The sequence below is a fragment of the Meleagris gallopavo genome, chromosome 1, assembly GCF_905368555.1.
Source record: "Meleagris gallopavo chromosome 1, MGAL_WU_HG_1.1, whole genome shotgun sequence".
Taxonomy (NCBI): domain Eukaryota; kingdom Metazoa; phylum Chordata; class Aves; order Galliformes; family Phasianidae; genus Meleagris; species Meleagris gallopavo.
The window spans coordinates 46,255,616-46,278,721 of NC_139404.1; the positions used below are offsets into that span (position 1 = coordinate 46,255,616).

Consider the following 23,106-nt stretch of genomic DNA (forward strand, 5'->3'; position numbering starts at 1 on the left):
AATGGATGAGGATAAAACTCCTTAGTTACTTATCAGTAAAATGCTGAAGAAACCTAAGAGTGAGAGTGGTATCCACAAACCCCATATAGCTCCCTCCCCTTGAATTTAACTGTACCAGTGCAACCCAAACGTTACCCATCACTGCTCTTATCTCACCACTTGCAGGCAGGTAAAAAAATTCTTGACATGCAAACACCAGTTAAAGACCATCTGTCTAAACAATACACAAAATAAAAGTCCACAAAAATCCATAAGCAATTCAAGCCTCTATTGTTAGGATCTTCTAGCAGTAGGAGACAAAGTACAACTACACAAGTAAGAGGGTAATATGACTCCTAAAAGATGATCCTGCAGTTCATCCAAAGAGGGGGCCATACAAAATGCAGTTCAAGGAGTCTGGTAACACAAAGGTGGAAAGTTTAGCATTTGAAGGATGAGGTACTTGATTAGCTGGCAGTGACTATTATGAGTCACAGGAGGCACAACAGTAGTTTAAAAAGTGAATTGCAGTCAGGGATCACACCAAGACAATTCAAAGTAGGCTGGCAATCCTGCATTCCATTTCTACTACTTCATTTCAGACCAAAAGATAAAAAAGCTTCCAACTTTTTTACATTTATGAAGCAATCCAGCAAAAAAGCAGATGACCTTTCTAAACTCCTACCCCTAGAGGAATCTTATGATGCTAATTTGCTAAAACGAAGAATTTTTACTATTTGCACTCATTTAACATCACCATGAAATAGGCTTTATGCAAGCAAATCCATGAAAAACTTTATCTCCACCATTCTATTTAGCTTGCTGCTTCTGATTCAGTAGAGATCTTAAGGAGCAGCAAAATCAAAAGCTGAGAAGCTCATAACAGAACATACTTTAATGCTTTGCTGAATCAGGGCTTAACAAAGGGTATGAATTATTTCTGAATATCAAATCTCCTGTCCCACAGCAACATGGCTTTCTTTCAAAAAGCACAGTGAAATAAGCAATGCTTCACCCTGTTTGGCTGCTAAATCTTCTCTCTTTTCAGATGGTCTGATTAGTTTACAGATGTACTCTTGAGGACTCTTAAGTGCTACTCTGCAGAATATCTTGCAAAATCTAAGGGAGGTCTTTGTAAGGCAATCATGGAGACATTACAAAGCTATTACATTTAAAATTATATTTCACAGTAAGGGGTATGATTTAAGGCTACAAGGCTGCAAATCATATCTTGAAAGAATTTGTGCATGGCATCAGAACAGCGCTGCTCTGAAGAGAGAAGCTGTGCAATCATGTCATTTTAAGTACATCATGTTGTATAAGAGTGCACGCAGCACAGGCTGTGCAAACACTGGTAGGGATAAGGTGGGGTTAATACCCTTTTTATCTTCCTGGCAAACACACACAAAATGTCATTTCTCCTTTTCTTCCTTTCTAGGTTAATTAACCTAAAGAGGACAGTAAATTTAGGGGAAGAACTGGGGTTAAAAAAACAAACAAACAAACAAACCTGCATTTTAGGTTATTGCTGCTAGAAATATCTAGCATAAATGGCTTTATGCAAATTGAGCCAACGGAAGGTCCTGTCCAAAAAACAGACTATATATTTTCAATCATTTTAATAAACACAGCAATTTGTTTATTGCTACTGCTTTCACTTCCTTGTTTGAGCAATGCTTCCCCTTTTTAAACAACTTTAAAGAAATACTTTCCACATCAATTACATCATCGCTGTTTTCCAGATTTCACCCCTCATCACTGTATGATGTTTATGCACAATCAGGGTGTACTCATCACTGAGCTACTACATACTGTTTATTGGTGTCACAAACCTTGGCACTCAGTTTAAAATATTGTAAATTTACAACCCAGTTCAACAAATACTCAGGCACAGGAAAAATGCTGCCTGTTTGTGCCAAGTTGCTGCTTGGCAGAGACAGCATTATTTTGTTAATTCTTTACTATTGTTTTTTTTGTTGTTGTTTTCTGTACTAGGTCTTTTTTTTTTTTTTTCTTTGCCATTAGGTTTTTTTGTTTGTTTGTTTGTTTGTTTCTTTGTTTTAATTCAGGAAAGCCTGGGATTAATGTTGCTTCCTTGTCCTCAGTCTGTGAAGGCAAGAACCTGGTTGTGTTGAGCTTCAGTCTTGGAGCTTTTCCTATGTTACCGTCAGTGTCAACAGCAGCAGCCACTCATCCCTCCTGTAAAACAGATCCTGTTGTCTCCTCCTAAGGGGTAAGCCTGTTCTTTATCTCTCCACAAGAGCAAATAGAGGAAATTCAGATAATTCTCTCCTTGCTGACAAAGAAGAGTAAATTGATCATAGAAAGCTGCCTCTGATGGGAAAGAAGAAACAGTCCCCCTTATTTCTATCTCCCTGGTGTCTGCTTCCATCTCCCCTTAATCCCAATCCCTGATTCTCTTTTTACCTGATTTCTCTTCATGCTCTCCTACAGCCTCCTTTCATAGCCTCCTACATTGAGAGTGAGGATAGCCTCACTTCCTTCTTTTTGCTGCAGCAGATCAGGGATAAGAGGAGAATTTGTCTCCCTTCTCTTGGATGCTGGGCACACATTTATTATAAACTGAGCCAAATTTAACCTCAGTTACCTTTATAGAGATGACATGGCAAATTTAATTAAAATGAATATGAATACAATAACGTCTTTTCACACTATTTCAGATTCAAAAATAACTGAGCTATATTAGATGAAACATTCACCAAAATGAAATAATTCTAGTAGACACCTAGAGAATTTCAGTCTATAGATTTAACTTTGATATGCTTATATACAAGAAAATACAGGTTCTTATTTAAAAAATATGGGACAGCAATCTCTACTTGTTCTTATTATGTAATAAAAACATGAGAGGCTTTGTGGTGATTTTACAGCTTTCCTAAATCCATAGGAAAACTTAGTTGGAAGGAAAACTCAGAATTTAAGCTGTAGGAATATATAAAAATTCCCTGCACTAGGGCAGATTCAGATCTCATCAGTTCCAGTTTACATTGTTGAAATTCCTGTCATGTAAATGTGTAAGAGATAGGCTTACATATGAACTGGAAACACTCTGGTTCTGAAGTTCACTTGAGGGAATAGTACAGCTAATGCTCCTTGGGGTTTGCAGCTCAGCACTACTGTCAAGAATATCGTCTTTATCCCTGTTAGGACACAGAGGAAACTCATCTCCCGAGTAAGAATGCAATAGTTTCACAGAACAATTGGGCTCAAGAATGAAAGAAAAATGGCTGCATGATAGGAGACTGGAAGCATATGAAAAGTAATATAATTTAGAAAACTCAGAAACTCTGCCAAAGACTGATATAGTTAGTCTAAACAAGTTAGAGCAAAAGCCATGATGTTGTAGTATGACTTAAAGACTTTACTCGCATTTATTTGGAATGTTCCACACAAAATCACCTCTGGCACCATCCACCTGAAGTTAGTAGATCCATCCAAAAAAATGCTGCTTTCAATTTTAATGCTAGAATCCAGAAGTGTCTAACTACATATATACAGAATCTCTGTTAAACAATTTAATTTGGAGTATGTCAGGTTTATAGCAACATAAGTACTGCCTCTATTAGAAAAAAATCCTGGTTTAAATATATTAGACAGTTCAAGGAACCTCTAAAATCCAGTCAAAACAAAAGATTCATAAACTCATAGATAACTTCATCTACTATCAAAACAGAACAACTTTAAAGATTTTTTTTAAAAGACTAATATCCATTCTACATTCTGTAGGAAAAAAAAAACACTTTGAAGATCTGTCCCTGAAGATATTAAAATATTTTAGAAGAATACACTAGGATGGCAGGCACAAAAGTATGTTTCTCATGATCCCTTTTGTACCTATGTCTTTAATCTTCATATATGTTCTAGATCAAGAAAATTCCAGTGGTTGGTTGTGTCATTTGAGTAAAATAAAAATAGCAGGTTAGATATAAAACAGATGACAGATATATCACTAGACTTATCTGAAAATTCACCCAGTAAAGTTCGGAGTGAGAGAGTGTGGTGAACAAACTACCTGCATATGCATTTTTGACTTATTTTTGCTCTTCACCTTGGCTAATAGATTGATAATCTCATAAAGATCGGAGAGAAGTTCCATAGATTTTCATGACAATCAAAGTTCTGGAAAAAAACTCCAATGAAGAGATAAACGCCTATGCATCCCTGTGTGCAGAGTAAAAACTAACTGGAAGAAAAAGGGAAAGAACCAACTTTTTTGCATTTGAGGCTCTTTCTTTCCTCTATAAAAGTAAATAACATTATGTAAGAAATTGAAGATCTGGAAGAGTTCTGTCTATCTACTGGCAGCACCAACTAGACCAGCTTTTTCTCTGCTCATCTGAGTCAGCCAGAGAAGGAAAAGAAGCAAACTGCTGCTCACCAGTTTGAATTCATTTGCTGTGCAGACACTGGTGAGACTAAATTGAGCTGCAGGTGCCAAGTGCCACTGGAGGTGATTTTCCCAAGAACAGGGTTGTTGAAGCTAAGGGAAGGATGACACCTGTGCCTATTATAGTGTTGATGGGGGTAGTGCTGGTATATGCCTCAGTGTTATTTCTTAGAGCAATATGCTCTCCTTTGCCCTCTCGCAGCTGCCCCAGTAGTAATCAGAAGCACTTTTAACATGCTATCAGTAGAGACTTTGAAATGTCAGCATCAGTGGGATGTAATATATCGGAATGAGTAAGATCACAGTCTCGCAGACAAGGCCCAGTGATTATTTGAAGGGTCTTATCACTATTTCTTCCAATTTGTATTGCAGTGAATCACTGGCTGCCTGAAACTTGTCACTGCAGTAGCACAACTGGGGGCAACCAAATGGAGATAGAACAGCAAACCTTGTAATTGGGTTAGCAGGGTTGCTGGATAGGAAAAAAGATAATATAAAAGTAGTACACTCAGTTGGGTTATTTGGGAGTACTATTATTCTTGCCACTCAGAGAAAAGAGTGGGAGCAGTGCAGGGGCAGACAGGAACAGTCTTCGATTATGCATGCATAAAGATAGAAAACAGACCAATAGCACCAGAAAACTCTTTTCTTCCTTTTTCTTTCCAACCCAAGTAGAAGAGAAAGAAGAGACAAAGTGAGTATCCATCTTACACCAATGGGAAGGAGTCCTGTCCTGAAGCATATATTCAATAGCTCACTTAAAAGAGTCCCATCCTCACTGCATATCACTTTACTACTCACCCACTTAATGCTAATATCCCTGTCAACTGCATCTCTTTGAAATAGGTGACATCTAAACTGTCCTCTGGCTGGCAACAAATTAAAGACAGCTTACAAGATGGTTAAGGACACACTGAATAACCATGCCTATCCTTTTCCATTGTCTCAATCATATGCCACAAGGTTTATAAATTTTCATCACAACATAGCTTTTTCACATGGTAAAAGAGGTTCTTCCTTAGAGGCTTGCAAGAAATGACTAGAGAAATGCAGTTTTTAATAATGAAAACTGCTTCTTATTAGTGAAGAATTTCAGGCAATGTGTCACATATTTCGTCTCCCAATGAGAACTGGCAAACGACCAGAATTTAGCAAGCTTCAGTATGAGTGAAAGGTTGCCTCTCACTAGTATTGCCACTGTTAACATGAAAACAAGATCTGTAAGAATGATTATTGAGTGAAATGTTTTACTCATACTTTAAAGTCACAACGATTTATCAGATTCTTGGAGATACTGAATAAATTGTTATTTCACCTACAAGCCTGACAAGACTATGTTAGAAACATCCCTTGCAGAAGCTTGAAATTCTGCCTTGGGGAAAAAATAAAAATTGATTTTAAAATATGTTAGGAAGAATGGACTGAACACATCACAAATCGTTTGGTAGCATTCTTCTAAAATTATATTGCCTTTAAACTACTGACATCGATACTTATCCTCAACTCTCACTCTGCTCTATTATCACTCTTTATATTTATGATTTCCTTAGCAATTAAAATCTTCACAAAAATTAAGAGGAAAGCTGAAGACAGTTTTCCATGTTGCAGTTATTTCTTCAAAAAGTAATAATAAACTACTATTGAAATCTTAATTAAAAAAGGTTATTTTAGTCACAGATAAGAGCAATGGATAGCAATTCAGAGCAGTTAAGGCACAATACCACTCAGGGAATTTGACCTCTAATTTGCAAACTATGCATGAAGATAGAGGATGACCTAAATGGGATCCATTTCAAAAGGAGTCCCAGCAGACCTCAAGTCCAACTCTAACCGTGTTTTAAAAATCTCTCTCTGGTTCACATTCAGCTCTTCCAGAAGTGAACCTAAACTAACCAGTACCATCAAAGGCCTTTCCAATATTGATATTCAAAAGCACATGCAGTCACAGACCTTTCACACAACAGTAGTAGTTAATTAAAGTACAGTGATAATTAAACAATACTGATAGCTGGGACAAGGATTATTGTAGGAAAAATTCTGCTATTTTTATCTCCTCTTCCTTGTAGCACTGATTCATTACAACCACCACAATTGTCACATGCAAATTAGCTGCACAGATAAGGTGGCAACTGAAAAAATTACCTCCGATATTGCACTTGGCCCACTTAATTATGAACGCTGTTGACCCAACTCTGTCTGCCTATTTAGTCATAACAATTCAAAAAACAATTATTAATACCTACCTAAATTACATATTAATGTCTTGAATGTATATTGCAAAGATAATTTCACTTCATTTGAGTAATGAAAACTCTGAGGAGTCTGTATTATACCATTATTCAGATTACTTGAGATAAATGCTACTTATCCTAGATGCTAAATTTCTCAAAGGGCTTACTTTAAAATCAATATTACCGAGAGCTAATTAACAGACTTCTAAATTCTTGGGAAAATATTCCTTTCTCCAGTGAGTATGTGAGTATGTGTGTGAGTATGCGAGTGAAGCGAAAGACAAATATGGTATTTTCAGAAATAAAAATTCTGAATACATGTGCTACTTGCAACATGGGATTTTACTTAAGCTTGGCGTTTTTGTAATAAATGTAGGAACCCTGCTTACTTCCAGGAAAGTCTCACAGAGTAAATGTGCATGTTTCAAATCTCAATTCTGTCTGTCAGATATTTTCTTTCTCGTGTTTTTATCAACCTTAGTCATGTTGAGCCATGCAAATCAGCCCAAAGAGTACAAAATACATAGTCAAAGCCTTAGACTGTAAAATTCTGGGCAGAATCCATGTTTTAAAATAACTTGTTTGGAGAGGAGGTCTGTGAAATGGCATTAAGAAAAGCATATACTCAGGAAAATACTTAAGCTTATAAATGCCTATGCCTTGAAGTTACAGCTGTGGTCTTGCAAGTCTTTGCTCAACTCCTGAACCCCACTCACATTGTTTTTTGCTTTTACCTCTGGGCTCCCTGGTTTTCAGTTGTGACCAGATGGAGCAGCTTGGAAACTACATCCAACTTTGCCTTCACATGAATCAAGAAACAAGGCTCTGCTTTTTAGGTATCATGGGAGCATGATCTTATGGGAAGTCCCAAGGCATGCCTAGGGCAGAGCCATAGAAGCGTAACATGAGTGGTAGGTTGCACTTTCCTAAGAATGTGACTGAAGAATGAAGAATTTCTTTTTTTTTTTTTTTTTTTTTTTTTTTCATAGCACAGCACATTTATTAGAGGATTCACCAGGAGGGAAAAGATCAGATTCACATCTTTCTCAAACTAAAATTTGGATTTCCTAAAAAGTGAGCAGTCTGTGCTATAACTGATATGGAAGAACATTCTGGGATTGATTCTGGGATTTTTCAGTGCTTCTGCTTAAAGTAAATCACCAGGGAATTCAGTCAGTAACTCAGAAAGGAACGTTATCCTTTACACCAGTGAGAGTTGGGGGTGGTAAACTGGTCTTACACTGCTTTTGCAAGAAGTGTTTCTGGTCTAATTCCAATGACTGCAAAACATAAACAGTAGAGAGAAAGCTCTCTAGAGAGAACTATCTCTTGCAACTGACTATCATAACACTTGAGCTACAGAATTATGCTTCTAGAGTGTATTGTAATTCAAAAGGTGGTGGTGAGCAAGCTGCCCTCATCCAAAGGGACAATTTTGATACCAAGATTCAGGGAGCAAGATGAGAAATTCAGCCTGCAAATGTTTTCTGAAGCACGGCTGCATAAGGAGGCAAAATCTTCAGGTATAGCTCTTGCTTTGGAATACCTTTCTGGTCTCTTCTGCTTACCACTGCAAACCTCCTTCTTAAACAAACAAACAAAAAAGATTCACACAAGAACTGCAAAGCCAAAGTGACCATGCCTTCTGTAGCCAAGTTATCTGCATCTTTAATGAGGTCTTCGAGGCCTCACCTGCCTGTTTGGGGTAAACCCCAATGAAATGAAGCCACAGTTGTACTTTCAGGTACCCAGACCTTTTCCAGATGTAGATGATAGCAGCTGGAGGCAATTAGGTCAACTAAACTTGCTTTTTAAATATTTTATTACAAAAGATAATAAAAAATATGAAGCTACTTCCAAAAATGAGAAGTACTGGAAAATGGATTGTGTTTTCTATGCATCACTGAGTTGCTGTGTTTAAATGTATTTCATGTTCATGCCTCTTTTGCTCTGTTGTGGTGCAGCAAGGGTGAAAGGTAAGAGATCTGATGTAAAACAAGCTGGAACATACTAACTTTCTCTAGGTGAAAATTAAAAGGTTGCAGGGCAAGTGCAGTCAGGCTTGCCAGATAAATTCAACAGCGACAGAAAAATGAGCAAACTCTGGAACACAGGAAGTTCCATACAAACACAAGGAAAATCTTTACTGTGAGGTAACAGAGCTGGAACAGGCTGCCCAGAGAGGTGGTAGAATCTCCTTTTCTGGAGATACTCGAGATCTGCCTGATGCTTTCCTGCTCAACCTACTGCAGGAATCTGCTGTAGCAGGGGGCTGGACTTGATCTCCAGAGGTCCCTCCCAGCCCCTATGACTGACTCTATGATTATGCTGAGACCCATTTTAATATACTTGTACATATTTTATTCATTAAGGCAGACAGAAGGCATTGCAGGATTGAACAAAGTATTGTTTCCCATTGCACACATGAGATTTCCCATATCTGTGATTTTTCTAATACAAACTGTTGTTATTTATTTCCATGTTATATGCAGAGGCATTACTCTTTAGGCCCTGAAGCCCAAGAGGTAACAGAGATGGTCTCCATTTTTTTCATACTGTTTCTAAAAATATGAGAACATTTGATTAAGGGTTGACAATTTTCTTTTCTTCCTTTCCTTGTTCTTGTAATTCATTTCACATGGGAAGTGGGTTGTGTTTTTCTTATTCCTTCCAATTCAGCAGCTGGGTGGCTGGCGTTGCAGGCCCACTCTCGTTACCATGGCAACCAGCAGCTCTCTGTAATATGATCCCATGTGCTTCATGTCACTACATGGGGTGATTATTCTCTGATAACAATCTGGGAAATGCTTTGCCATATTCTCATAAAGGAGGATTAATCAGCGTTCCACTGCATGGCCGTCCTGCATGGAGCACGGCACTGTGTTAGGAACACTGTGTCACTTCATGAATGGTTCATGCCACAGAGGCTGAGCTCAGTGCCCACTGGCGCTGCTCCTTAGGAATGCACTGGAGAATCCCTGCGTTAGCTGGAGAGCCACCAGCATGACTGTGCTAGGTGAGGCTAGGCCTGCCTTGTCGGTTGGGTGTCTCTACTGGTGAATGCTCAGAAAAGCTAAATACATTAATAATTGCTCTTATGTAATGTTCTTGTACTGTCATCAGTGGGCTAATTTAAAGCTAAGCATATGAGTATTTAACTACATTAGAAAGTGAGTGCTGAGAGCAGATAGAAGACCTTATTTTACTAAATAGAAATCCAACTGAGATTGCTGGTATATATGGCTTAGTTGCCCTTCAGTCTCTAGAAGAGGTGATTTACCATCCCTGTTCCAGGTTGCAGCAACATCCCCACATTGCACTGCTGATTGCTTTCTGTGTGTTATACAGGCTCTGGACTGTTAATTCTTACAAATTAACTTTGGGATGATATATTACACAAGAATCAAAGTAAGAGCTGTCCCTTCAGTAAAGCTGCATTAATAGGCCCAGACTTATAGATTGCGTAGCACAAAGGATATTTCTTCTCTCCTAAAGGATATTCCACTCTGTCCTATAACACTTGAACAAGGTATAAGTGGGCAATATTTACAAATCTGAAATGCAAGAACAAACAACAAAAAAAGTAAAATCAGATTTCTGGCTGTGAAAGTCAAATCCTAAGCTTGGTACTTTCTGTTCCCTTTATCCCTTTCTACTGGCTTTTATTCCCTGTGTAATTTATTCACAATACATGTTTTTTATCCAGATCTAGTTAAGAAAATTCTATGTTAACTAGTATCTAGTTAACTAAATACTAATAAAATAAACACAGTGGCCTTTCTATCTGTTCACATTATCCCCTATATTTGCACATTTTTAACTCTAGCAAATATTCTTGCATTGTTTAGTTGGACACAACACAAAAGCAGTAATTAGTGTGACTATTGTAGTTCTGTTTTCTACTTGTAGCAGAGTAGCTAGGGATTACAAATACTTAGGAAATTATTCACAGAACATTATCTTTTTATACCAATCTGTAAGTAGGTATGTAAAGACAGCTATAATCTTTTAGTAACGATGAATATAAAAATAAAAATAAAAAAAAATCCATGCATTTCAAGAAGTGTGTTCTCAAAAACTGAACTATCTAACTTGAACCAAAGCAACTACTAGCTGCAAATATTAAAAGTCACAGATTGGTTTTATGTATCTCACATTACTTGGTTTAAAGAACTTTCTGTGTAAATGTAAACATGCTGTTATTTATTTGATCACAGGATTTATTTGATTACTTTTTTTATAGGATTACTCCCGTAGACATGCTGCATTTTCTTAAAACTCTGAATTGACAGGTTCAAAATGAGTATGAGCAAAGCTTGGCATATTCTTAGAGTAGTATTACCTGTATGCAGATTGATCAATTCCCAAAATATTGTAGAAGAGCCCTGCAATGTTGCTACACATCTGATTTTCGAAGTATACATGTTAGGACACCTACTGCCATAGTTCACTAATCCTACACTCTAAAAATTAATTTCCTTTAGTCATAAGGAAATCTTCACACAAGTCAGTCTGCTCTGTATGGCACACTCCCTCCTTCTACAACTGATGGTTATCCACCAATCTGTTCCTTACACAAGGATACTGCATTTGACGATCAACAGGTAGGGACTTTTGGGGGCCTCCATTCTATCAAAATTCTGATGCTTAGTAGGTTTCTTTGTGAGCAAGCTTTTTCTAATTTAACTTTGTAATAAAACATGTTCCTCATGGTCCTGACAGGTACTTGAGTCACACTGATCCTTCTCTGCCTCAAATAACAGCTCCAAAACAAAACTATGCGCTTATGTGACAAGACAGTAGGAGACTATGTAACTTCAGTTGATCTTGTTTCTGTACTTCAGTACGCCTTCTTAAAAGGGAAGCTACTGCACTAAATAAAACAGACAAAATAAGAACAGCTGATCCCCACTATATATTAAAGCAATTTTCCAAAGTCCCAAAGTTACAAATTACGAAAATGAAGACTGGCTTACCAGTCTTCGCCTCAGGATACATATTCTATATATGATCATATATAGAATATAATTACATTTCTGAATAATCCATGAATTCAATGCAGGGGGATTACAAAACGAGATTGCTGGTATTTTTAGCCTTTATCTTTCCCTGTGTGGGTCCATGTCTTATATATATTTTTCCATTGAAAGCTTCACCAGCAAGAATGATTCACTTTCTTCTGACTTTTTTTAGACATTCATTGAAATAATAATAGACAGCTCCAAAACAGCAATTAATATATTTTATATGACTCTGAAAGGTGGCATTTTTATACCCATTATACAGATAAAGAATTAGAACAGGACTAATTAGGGCCTGGATTTGAAAAAAAAAAAATAAATTCTCACTGCCTAAGTATAGGGATTGTTTTCTTCCAGTCCAATGAGTACTTATGACTTACCTACATATATACTCAAATGAGACCTACAGACAAGTTCAATTTTAGCTGTGAGCTCTCACACTTCAGCAAACGTGAATTTTACTCCTTCTTTTGGACATGTATATCAAAGCATTTTCAACATATTTCTGTCAGGAAAGTTTGTCTTAATATGTAGCAAACTGACCAGGAAATTCAGAAGTCACTTAGGAAAATGGAACAGTCTGAATAATACGATATTACAAATCATGCTGTAGAGCATTTTTGGCTTTCTACAAGGAGTCAAATGAAGCCCAGCCAAGGAAACTAGCTTTCATTCAGCATTAGCTCTATTGTATCAGAGCAGGCTTCTAGAATAACAAGAATGCCTCTGAGATGACTCTCCAGTTCAATGTCCTTCTGCTTTGTTTAGAACTACATAAATGTGTTAAATCAGTAAAAAGACTTAGTTGTGAGGCAACTTTCTCTGCCTTCCTTCCTTTCTCTCTCCCTTCCTTCCTTCCTGGAGACAAAAAAAAAAAAAAAAAAAAGGCATTTCTACCGAGGAAAGAGAAAAGGGAAAAAGTAAGAGTAAGGGAACACAGGAAGAGTCCATTTTAAGGGATAGCATCGCAAGGAGAGAGCTCTGAAATACATGTGGATTTTGTAGTACTCAGATATAGAGAATCTTGGAAATAAAAGGAAGGAAGAATAGTACCCAGGTATCTACAAAAGAGATTAGGAATACTAAGATATAGTTTCTTCTCTGAGTTTGATTTAACAAAAGCAATAAAATGCACAACTTCAAGATTAAAATAATTAAAAACTACTTATAACTAGCTCATACACGGAAAGTGTTCCTTATTTCATTTTGTTTGGGCCATAAAAATATCAATAAGTATTAAATACTCATTTTATTTTCATGTAATATTTCTAGCATGAGTCCAGTAGTTGTCACTGAATTCACTCAGAACTTAATGACTTAATGAGATCTCTCAGGCAATCTGGTTAACTCCTCAGAAACTGTGCTTTCCAACTACAAGTACTTTGAAAAAGGAACTTTCTAAGGTGAGACACAAGCAGTTAGTTAACCACAAGATAGCTCCTCTTACACAGATTTTTCCATCCCAGTATCCTTTCTTGGTTTTATATATGTGGATCAACAACATTACATAATTTCCTAACCAGATAATTAAGGAAGTAGAGAACTGGTTTTTGAAAACTCACAATCCAAACCAAAGGCTGACCTCAGAAACAACCCTTAGGCATACTGTCCTAAGCACTTTTTAAAGACCAGGCTTCTTATGCAAGTGCTAGCAAGTGTTTTCTTTATTCCATTTTCTCTCAAGTCTTCAGTTTAAGAAGGAAAGAAATTGTTATGTGTCTTGAACAAATACATACATAGAACAAGATTCATATATATACTTAACAGAGTTAGAGAAATCAATCTGTACAAGTAGGAACAGCAGAATTTGCAGACAAAAAGCCTGATACTGCAGAGAAGCAATTGTTTGTATCAGGGTTCTTCAACATACTTTGCTCTTGCTGCATAAAGTTATTTTTCTAGCATAAAGATAGAGATGAACTATATCTTATACCAAATCCAAATATCAGGTAATAAAAACTTCATGGGCAGAATAGACATATTTCCAAATTTCAAGAGAGAAGGAAAGTGAAACAAAATAATTTGCATTGTCAATTTCTAATTCCTTTCTGGTAACAAGAGGCATGCCTTGGGAGTTCAGAGATGCTAACAGAGCTATATTATTCATAGTACATTAAAAAATGGATCAAGGCTAAAAACCAACTCAGTCTTTTGCAATCTTTTAATCTTAATGCAGCATGGAACTGCAACATGTAACTTGTTTTTTATAAACAACATCTTAAAGTGGGCTTTTTATGTATTTTTAAGGGGAGAGGGCATACCTGAAACAGTGAAAAAGCTGTTAAATAGTGTGGACACTGAAGAACAGAAGCCATCAAGCCATCAAGAAATTTTAAGAGATGAAACCAGCTGCGAGATATCTGTTTTTAGTGTGAGCTGTAAAATTACAGTGAGTTAGATGCAGGTCTTTTCCCCTGTCTCCATAGCCACAAACAAGCGATTGTGCACAGCAGGCCACTATTAGCCAGTTCATGGCTGCTAACTTAGGAAATCAAGTGAAATGCTGCTTTGGCTTTATACCAGGATGGCCATTTGATAGGTGCTTATCCAACCTACTTTTACTCGTGGTATTTCATATTTTAATATTTAAAGTGGTTTTTAGCACTCACTTACTCAGTAACCTTATTCCTCCACATCTGCCCCTGTGTAAATACTATAGCTTTGGTATTATAAAACTTGCATCTAGAGCTGGTCTTTGGCACCAAAAATTTTCAAGTAATCATTATAACAGTCAAAGTATTTACATAAACTTAGAGCAGGTATTGGTATTCACATCAATAATCCTGTTAAATCATTCAGATTCCGGTAATAAAAATGAAGTACTTCATAAGATAATACTAATAAAAGCCTGAATCATGAGATTTTGAGTAAGTCATGGGTTGTACATACCATCAGTATATTTACCACCAGCTTCAGAGCAGCCAGTTTAAAACAAATACAATGCATTGTTGTACAGAAATTTTATCCTGTATGCACAGCAATTGAAGCTTAATGAGACATAGCGAAAGATACAGAATATGATATGTTTCAAACTCAATACAATGGCTAACTAACTGAAAAAAGAAAAAAACCAGAGAGCAGATACGGTTTTCATTGTGTCATTTTGTATTTGTGATGAAATGCTTAGACCCTGGAAAACATTTGGACAAAATTTTTGGGACTGGCCTGTGATGCTCTATTTTATGAAAAGCCATGAAAAAAAGTGTTTCTAACTGAAGACATTGATTTTTAACTGTCTAAAACAAGTTATCTTCTATAGTGTTGTTACCCTGTAATCTTTTCTGACTCCTTGTAACTCATTTTTAAACTGTGAATGTTACTTCCAAAGCCAAGGTGTATATTTGGATGTAAAAACACTTTATGACTGATAACACAATTGCAGTGTTCCCAGTGAACAATACTGGCCACGTGTATTACTCTGCTAAATGAGAAGAGAGGTACTCTGGGGACCTGAGAATTGTTTAAAAACAAAACAAAACATTGGGCTAAGGTTGTAAAATCACTAAGCAATGCAAGAAAAATAAATACAAGTTTTACTTGTTAAATTTTGTTAAACTGTTAAAATTAGTTGTTTGAAATACATACATGTGCATGCTCAAGTCTCAGCACACTGAATGGAGTGGGAGTTCCAAGGGAAAAATAGTAGACAAAGTTGTAGTTCAAGACTGTATGGTAAGTCACAAGAATGTGAAGGACAAACTGCAGCTGCACATCTAATTCTCTGGCTCTTTATATTTGAGCATATGGAATTTTTCACCTTTGTGCTCTTTTTGTGTGTGCGTATGTGTGTATGAACAGGCAGAACGAACAGGTCTTGTGAAAGGCAGGCAGAACAGTAAGCATGTGATGAGGGTTTCACGGGATGCATTGCTTTTGGTCAATATGAAAGATAAAACTGGTGCTGAAGAGTTGATGCCACAAAACAATATATAGTCATGGGAATGGAAGAAAGAATCATTTTCAGCAATGTATGAGAAAATGGAAGATGTCTAAACAGAATAAAGTTGGTGCCCAGGAAATGTAAAGCAATCAGGCAAACTCTCTACTGAAGTGTTGCTTGCATGGCAATTCTGGTACATCATTTTAGAACAGCTTTTAAAAGGTGGCAGTAAATTTACTATTTTAATTATTTTTGAGGGAAGGAAAGTTTCTCATCTATTTTCTGAGAGGCACAATACCTTGTAAAATAGATTACCTTTTTACTGGTTTCTCCTAAATATTTTGATTCTCTCTTAACTGCAGTTACTTAATTTGGCTTTATTTTCTTCCAACTACATCCCATTGCCACATTCTAATTACCCTATTTTATTCTCACTAGACTCAGCACTGATGACAGTACCTATCTGTTAGTAATACCACCAGCCACTTCTTTCTTGAATAAGGCATTAGCTGTATGGTGAAAGGATGAAAACATAGGTCTTATATGAGACATATTCAGGATGAATCCTGTGATTTGTATTTTATTTATCTTCTAGTAATTCATTCATTCTCCAGGAGTTCTAAAATGTTGTTACTGAATATTCCAATATTTCCTCCTTGGTATCCTAAGACTCTTAATCAAACATCACCTAACCTAGATGATTCACATAGTTTAATTAATGAAGTACTGTCTTATCTTCTTGTGGTATGATCACTCTCTCTCCTCTCCCCTCTCTCTAATATTTCAGTGCCCTTCATTAGTACTGTATTTCTCTAATTCTTGTACCTTGTTCCTTATGCTAAGACTAAAATGACTTATAGCAGTGGTCATAACTTCGTAAATATTCCTTTTAGCTATAGCATATTTAAAAATTCTCCAGAATGCATTTTACTCACATAGTTAATGTGAGATCATTTTCCCTACTATTTTTTCCCTTATTTTACTTAGGTTGTTTAGTAGTTCTTTCATGTGTTCTCTCTTTTTCTTATTTTAGATATAGTTTGTTTGATTTTTTTTTTCATCTGCATAAACACCTGAGCTTTTTTTCTTAGCAAAACCTACTCTTCCTTGATAAAGAATGTCTGAGATTCTTATGCTTGAAATTTCCAGTTAACTATTAGTATCCATTAATCTTTCCCTGAAAACTCCTTTAGCATTGCACAGTGTAATTATCTGTAATCAAGTTCCTCTGTACTAATGTCTCCTTCAAACATCTTTAACTTAGTTGGGGAAGTCTGTCTGTTCTGAGATTAATTTACCTACTAGTCCAGACTCCATTTATTCGTTTCTTATTGGACAATACTGTTCTAAAACAATATACACAAATGTATATTTTGTTCCATATTTAGTTCCTTTCATTATGTAATTTCTTTTTGCATTTGTATTTTCACATAAAACAACTAAGATTAAACTGTAACTTAATTTTACATAGAGGCTACTGGTCTTAAATCCATCTTTGTCCTGCATTACAAAGCTTTCCATTATTTACCGATAAATATATAAATGTAAATAAACTGACTATCCTTTGAATCTTCCTTTTTTTTTTTTTCATTGCTGAGTAGAAGTTCCTAGAATGTCTCCTCTCTTAACCTTTAGGCTTTCTGTTACTTTTAACGCTTTTTTTCACATTGCCATCTTTTCACATTTTTCATAATTTGTGAAGAATAGCATTGTGCATTTCATTCTAAATGCAAACATTTATAATTCTTGAAGATATATCATTTTCCTTATTGGTAACAAAATCAGTTGTCAGTTGTAAAGGTTTTGGCCTTAAATAAATGCATAGTAAGAACATATTGTCAGAATGGCATCTCCTATTTATGAGGTAATAAAATAACATTTTAATTTTATCATGTTTAGAATTTTCAGCTGTTTTATCAACCTGTCTTTCAGATGAAGTATTTGCTAGTAGTTTCTAATAAAATTCTACTTGGAGCCAAAATTCCTTGTATTTGTAGTCTCAGAATTTTTTAGGGTTCATCAGTGTTTGCATACTGAGATGAAAGTCTTTCTCTGAACCAGGCAAGCTTTTAGCTCAAACACAACATTTAAAACTAGCATTTAACATATTGTTAGAACAGATGGGACTAATTTCAGCTCTTAAGTACTCACAGATATATATAACGAAATAATTTCACTTTTATTGGTGACTGTACCTGCAATGGCTTTCAATGTCTGGTTGGATAAGTTGGACCCACCCTCTTATTTTAGTGTGGGATTTACTGAGTCCAATACATTTATATGTACACTGGTCAAGCTCTTTTCTCTCAGACTTAGTGAGCCTTTCAAAGAAACACATAGACACTACATGTCACTGTCCTGAATGGAAGAGGTGAGTGAAAGGAAAGCATCTGGGTGATCTACCAAGTGTACAGGCTGTGTGCCTTGTATGTATGACCTTCTGTAGAATAACATTTAAATACAGATGGCAAAATAGTGTAGAACAGTCAGACAAACCCTCATTTAAAAGTTAATTTAGCAAAGCGTAGCAAGAACATAGATGGACCCATCCATGATCATATTCTTAAGATACAACTGTTGAGACAGATTTAGACAACCTCTGACTCTCAAGGAATCCACCATAACCACGGCATCTTAATAATTAAGTTTGGAGATGGATTCCATATGACTTAATTTTCCAAATAATATCAATAAAAATTGTCTTTTCTTTCTTCTGTTGAACAGTTATTACTGCCAAATCTTTCATAAAGTCTTTTGTCAAGTGCAGGATCATTCACCCACCTACAATGCCTGTGTTTTTTATACACACACCACATATATACTTATGTATATGTATAAATATGAAGCAGATCCTTTTAAAAACCCTTTCTCTTGAGGAAAATCAGAATAAGCACTGCTTATTCATGATATCATATCATATCATAGAATGGTAAAGAATGGTCTGAAGTTCCCTAAAAACAGGAAGAAAGTGCAGGATATTATTTGCACATAAGATATTGACGAGTACATGAAGAGGCCCTTCTGCTTCTTGACTAGCTTAAGGAATGCTATAATGGAACCACTAAGTGGAGAATGCAGAATAGGATTATTTGTGAGACCAGTTGCTTTTGTTGGATGAGAGACACGATCTTAAACTCAGGTATGCACCTGAGCTCAACTTTGTAGGTCTCGTAATAGGAATCCCTATTTGAATGAAAAACCTCAAGCTTCTGGTTTGGATGTTCTGAGAGAGGAGAAAAAACTTCAACAAAAATAATTCCTTTCATTTTTTATGGACACTGGGTATACTCTAGTCCAAACACAGCTATTTAGATTTTTATGTCTACAGAACTGCTTAAGGAGACCTAGTAAAAAATAAAGCCTGGAAAGAAATTCTGCTGATCAGATTAATCTACTTTATTTTATTCTAATAATTAGTCAGCCAGTCAGCTAAATTACACTTTATGCTCCCTTGGCTTTGATGGCTAACAAGATGCTTTATCTATTAGGTCACAAATAAGAATCTAGGCATTCGAATGCTGTAATGTTCATTGAATTGAATCTCCAGATGACTATGGGTTTCCTATAGAACCTGTATCATACATTCCAGGTATACATAAATGTCTTAAACAAGTAATTCCAATATATGGGTGACTGATTCCTAAACATTTACTGACTGCTTCACTAAAACTAAACAGTGCCCCATTATATGTTTGCTTAACAGGTTGGCCTACGGGAGGAGTTGGCCTGTCTCATGAGCTGCAGTTGCAAAAGTTTGTCAAGGGGAAGGAGAGGAAGACTTTGAAAAATGTAGACTAACAAATAGGCACTTGGCTCATGGTAGAAGCCAGGGCCATGCTGGCACTGAGAAAAACTCCACAGTTTCAGTGCAGAGCTCTGTAGATAAAACAAAACTAGGAGCAAGTCCTGGGGCTTGCAAATGAGGTTCAGTTAAAGAGATTGAAACTCCTAGCTCCAGGTTTATATTCTAAGATTTCACCAGATGTAAAGAAAACCACCGATTATTCCAGTACCAGGAGGACTGGCATTCTGTGATGCTAAAAGCATGACTTGCTCCATATACCTGACTTAGTTTTAAGGCTGCCTTAAACAATTAATCATCCAGGCTAGACTACACATGGCTGTCTGAATTGTCTTGTGCTTCAAATGATTCATGAGTGGCCTGATCAGTCCCTGTGGTAGCCAATGAGAACCTGGAGAGCTCAGAGTCTGAATGTTGCAAAGGTCAGTTTGTTCTCCTAACCATTTCAGGAGCTGGCTGGCTCCTGAGAGTCACTAAAGTCACTACAGACTAGAACCCTTGTAAGACACTGGCCTCTTTTTCATTATCTGCAGCATGGCTAATTTAAGTAAGGTGTTGGCAGACTGACTCACTCTTTCTTCTCATGCCAAAAATCATGAATCTCTGTATCAGGTATTTTTGGACAAAAGCTGCAGTGATCTCAGCAGGTGCATGCAGAGAATTTTGTTCAGGTGCATATCTCTCTAAAGAAATGAAATTGCATCTGTCCTTTACACTTGATACAGTTTTAAATCCTTCAAACAGATTAAAGGCAAGAAATACTGGTTGTTCCAGCACAGCAAATCCCAGGAATGAGACCTGAAGATAGACAGCAGATAAACTTCAGCTGACTAATAAACCATCGGATTTAGTAAAAAATGAAAGGAAAAGAAACAGAGAGGGGGAGTAAGGGAGAAAGAAAAGTCAAATCTTAGCTCAAAACTAAATTCAAAACAAGCAGCTAAGGGGAATTGAGAAGGTAGCCCATATCTAGCATCACTGTGAACCTGAATAAGTCTGTAGGTTGCTCTGAAAGTAATGCCTCCTATTTATTTCCATGGAAACTGCAGCAGATACAAAGAGTAAAACACTATTCGATAGAGCAAATTCTCAGCTGCAAAACATTATTTTTCAGCACAGTCACCAACTGCACATTTTCACCAGCAGCAAACAAGAACCTGCATCCTGCACTCATAAAAATCTGTGCCAGCAGAGGTCACCCAGTGCTTTGACAGAATAATTGCTGGGAAAATACTGCTCATGCAGTCCATCAGCCAGAATAGATGGAAGGTGCCAAATCCAGACTGTATGGTGGGTGTCGTAGGACAGTCCAGATATGACTGGTAATGTGCTCCATGGTCTTCAAACTGGTATGGATCATAGCATTATTGCGTTGCAAGAGAAAGGTTGTCTTCTTCTCTGGCTTGACTCTGGAAGTTTGAGCCTTCAGCTTCATGATGTAGCAGTCAGAGTTGATGGTTTGTCCAAGTTCCAGGATTACTCCCTTCCTATCCCAAAAGACAGTGCATATTACTTTACCCACTAAGGGCTGTGTCGAGTTTTCTCTTTGATGAGGATGGAGTCCACTCCATGGACTGCTGTTTTGGCTTCAGCTTGTAGTAGTGACACCACATCTTGTCACCAGTAATAATGTGATCCAGGAAACCATCACCTTCAGCCTTGAATTTGTTCAACAGGTCCAGATAAATGTGCATATGATGTTCTTTCTGTTCCCATGTGAGCATTTGTGGGGCCCACCTGTCATAAACTTCATCATATTCCAACACTGCCACCATCATTTCCAATGCACTGAAGCCAGTATTCATCTCTATACACAATACTCTGGTTGTAATCTGCCAGAGCTGATCAAGATGCTCTTCATTTCATGGTCTGACATCTGTGCATGGCCAACCAGAACATATATTTTCTTTCATGTCACTGTCTCCACTGAAACACACAACCCACCACCTCACCATGCTCACATCCAGTATTTGGTCTCCATAAATATTCAGCAAATGACTGTCAACAGGTGCCATTTTTTCTGCATGTAGGAATTTGATGACACACCTTTGCTTCATACACACTTCCATGTCAGACACCATTTTGTCAGACACTCCCCTGCTGCCATCTGTCACATGGCAACAAAGTGTAACAGAATATTGGTGGGAAGGTTCAGCCTGTACTGCCATGCCAAAAACATCTGCATCTGCCATTATGGGCCAGAATAATAAAATAGGATGCATTACTTTTGGAGCCGCCCTTGAACTTGTGCAGGTAAGTTCACAGATGACTAAGAATACTTTATTTATACATGAATATAAATAGAAAATAATGTAAAGGGTTTGGACTAGATGATTTCCAAAGCTCCCTTCCAATCCCTATGACTCTATGAAATAAATGCATAAGCAACTAAGATACTAAGAAGAAAATCAAGACATGTTACAAGCTCTGTGTGAGCTAGAAATTCAAGATTCATCTCAGCTACATATGCATCAGTAGCATAGAACCACCTAAGATGCCTTCATCTGCTAATTATGAAGAGCTGGGCTGAACTCTGGTCCTCAGTAATATCTTTCAGTTTGGTCTGAAAACTGCTGGATTTCCTTCAGTACCTCAACTGGCACTAGGTAAGCAACTCAATGCATCTGTTAAATTCTATAATAGTAGCTCTTTAAGGATTTAGTGCCTCTTATCTCACAGTTTTAAACTCCATCCTGTAGTCACCCTATGCCTTGGTTTCCTAACAGTGAAAAAGACTGAATTCTTAAAAATATTTAGGCAATATGTATATCTTCAGGATATGCAAGTCACTTAAGTACTTGGAAGACTAGAAATGCATGTGTGTAAATTCACAGCAGCAGTGAAAGTCCAATGCCAATTCACATATTAACGGTTATTAGTGAACAATACTTTGGAATGTCAAAAAAACATAATTTAGTGCTTCATGCTTTATGTTAATTCATTTTGGCTTCCTGATCACTATTTCTCTCATACAGTACTTTACAGAACTTTTTAAGAAAGATTATCTTCATCAAACTGCAATACTAAGCAAGTGATAAAATATTAGAATATCTTAAATGATTGGAACAACCTATGAATAGATAGTCATATGAAGTCATTAATAAGGACTAGTCTTTACTGGGTAGCAATTTGATGAACTGCTTTTAGCTCTGTAAATCAAGAGCACTGATGAAGCTCCAAAGTTGTAGAAAGAAGCATGCAAAGGTCCAGTGACCTCGTCATTTGAACATTTTCATGTGTTAAACATTTTTTTCCTCAGCAGACTAAGTTACGTAGGCCTGCAAGTCTGTATAGAGGTTTTAACTCGTCCCAGGGGTATCTATGAGTCCTATGCATCAAAATGATGTTCACCGATTCATTAGGTTTCATCATAGTTTATGTCTAATTTATATATTACAATGTATTACTGATCAGATTGTTACTGTGTGCTTTAGAATTAGCATAACTGCAAAATAACATTTACACTATGAAAATCACAGTATCATCTGCAACTTCAAATACTGAGTATCCCTGCAAAGCTATGACAAGTTTTTACATCTGAAGGACATTGCAGCCTATTACACAACAAAATGTTGAAGTTAATAATGATTGCATATATATATATATATATATATATTCAAGTACGATTCCATTCCTACAAGCATAAATGAGCTGAAACTTGGGACTGAATCTGCCTCAGGCCTATTAAATGTTATGCAATTGTTATTTCTGCATGACACTAACAGAAGGTAGGAACTCCAACTTGATATGTGCGCCAATACTCAGTAAATGGAAATAGAGTAGTT

At 36.7% G+C, this 23,106-nt stretch overlaps 1 protein-coding gene across 5 annotated transcripts in view; it reads right to left on the bottom strand.

Annotated features, from left to right (window-relative positions):
- ANKS1B (ankyrin repeat and sterile alpha motif domain containing 1B) overlaps positions 1–23,106 on the bottom strand; it is a 407,202-nt gene that overhangs the window by 170,873 nt on the left and 213,223 nt on the right. The gene's annotated exons all lie outside the window — the stretch shown is intronic.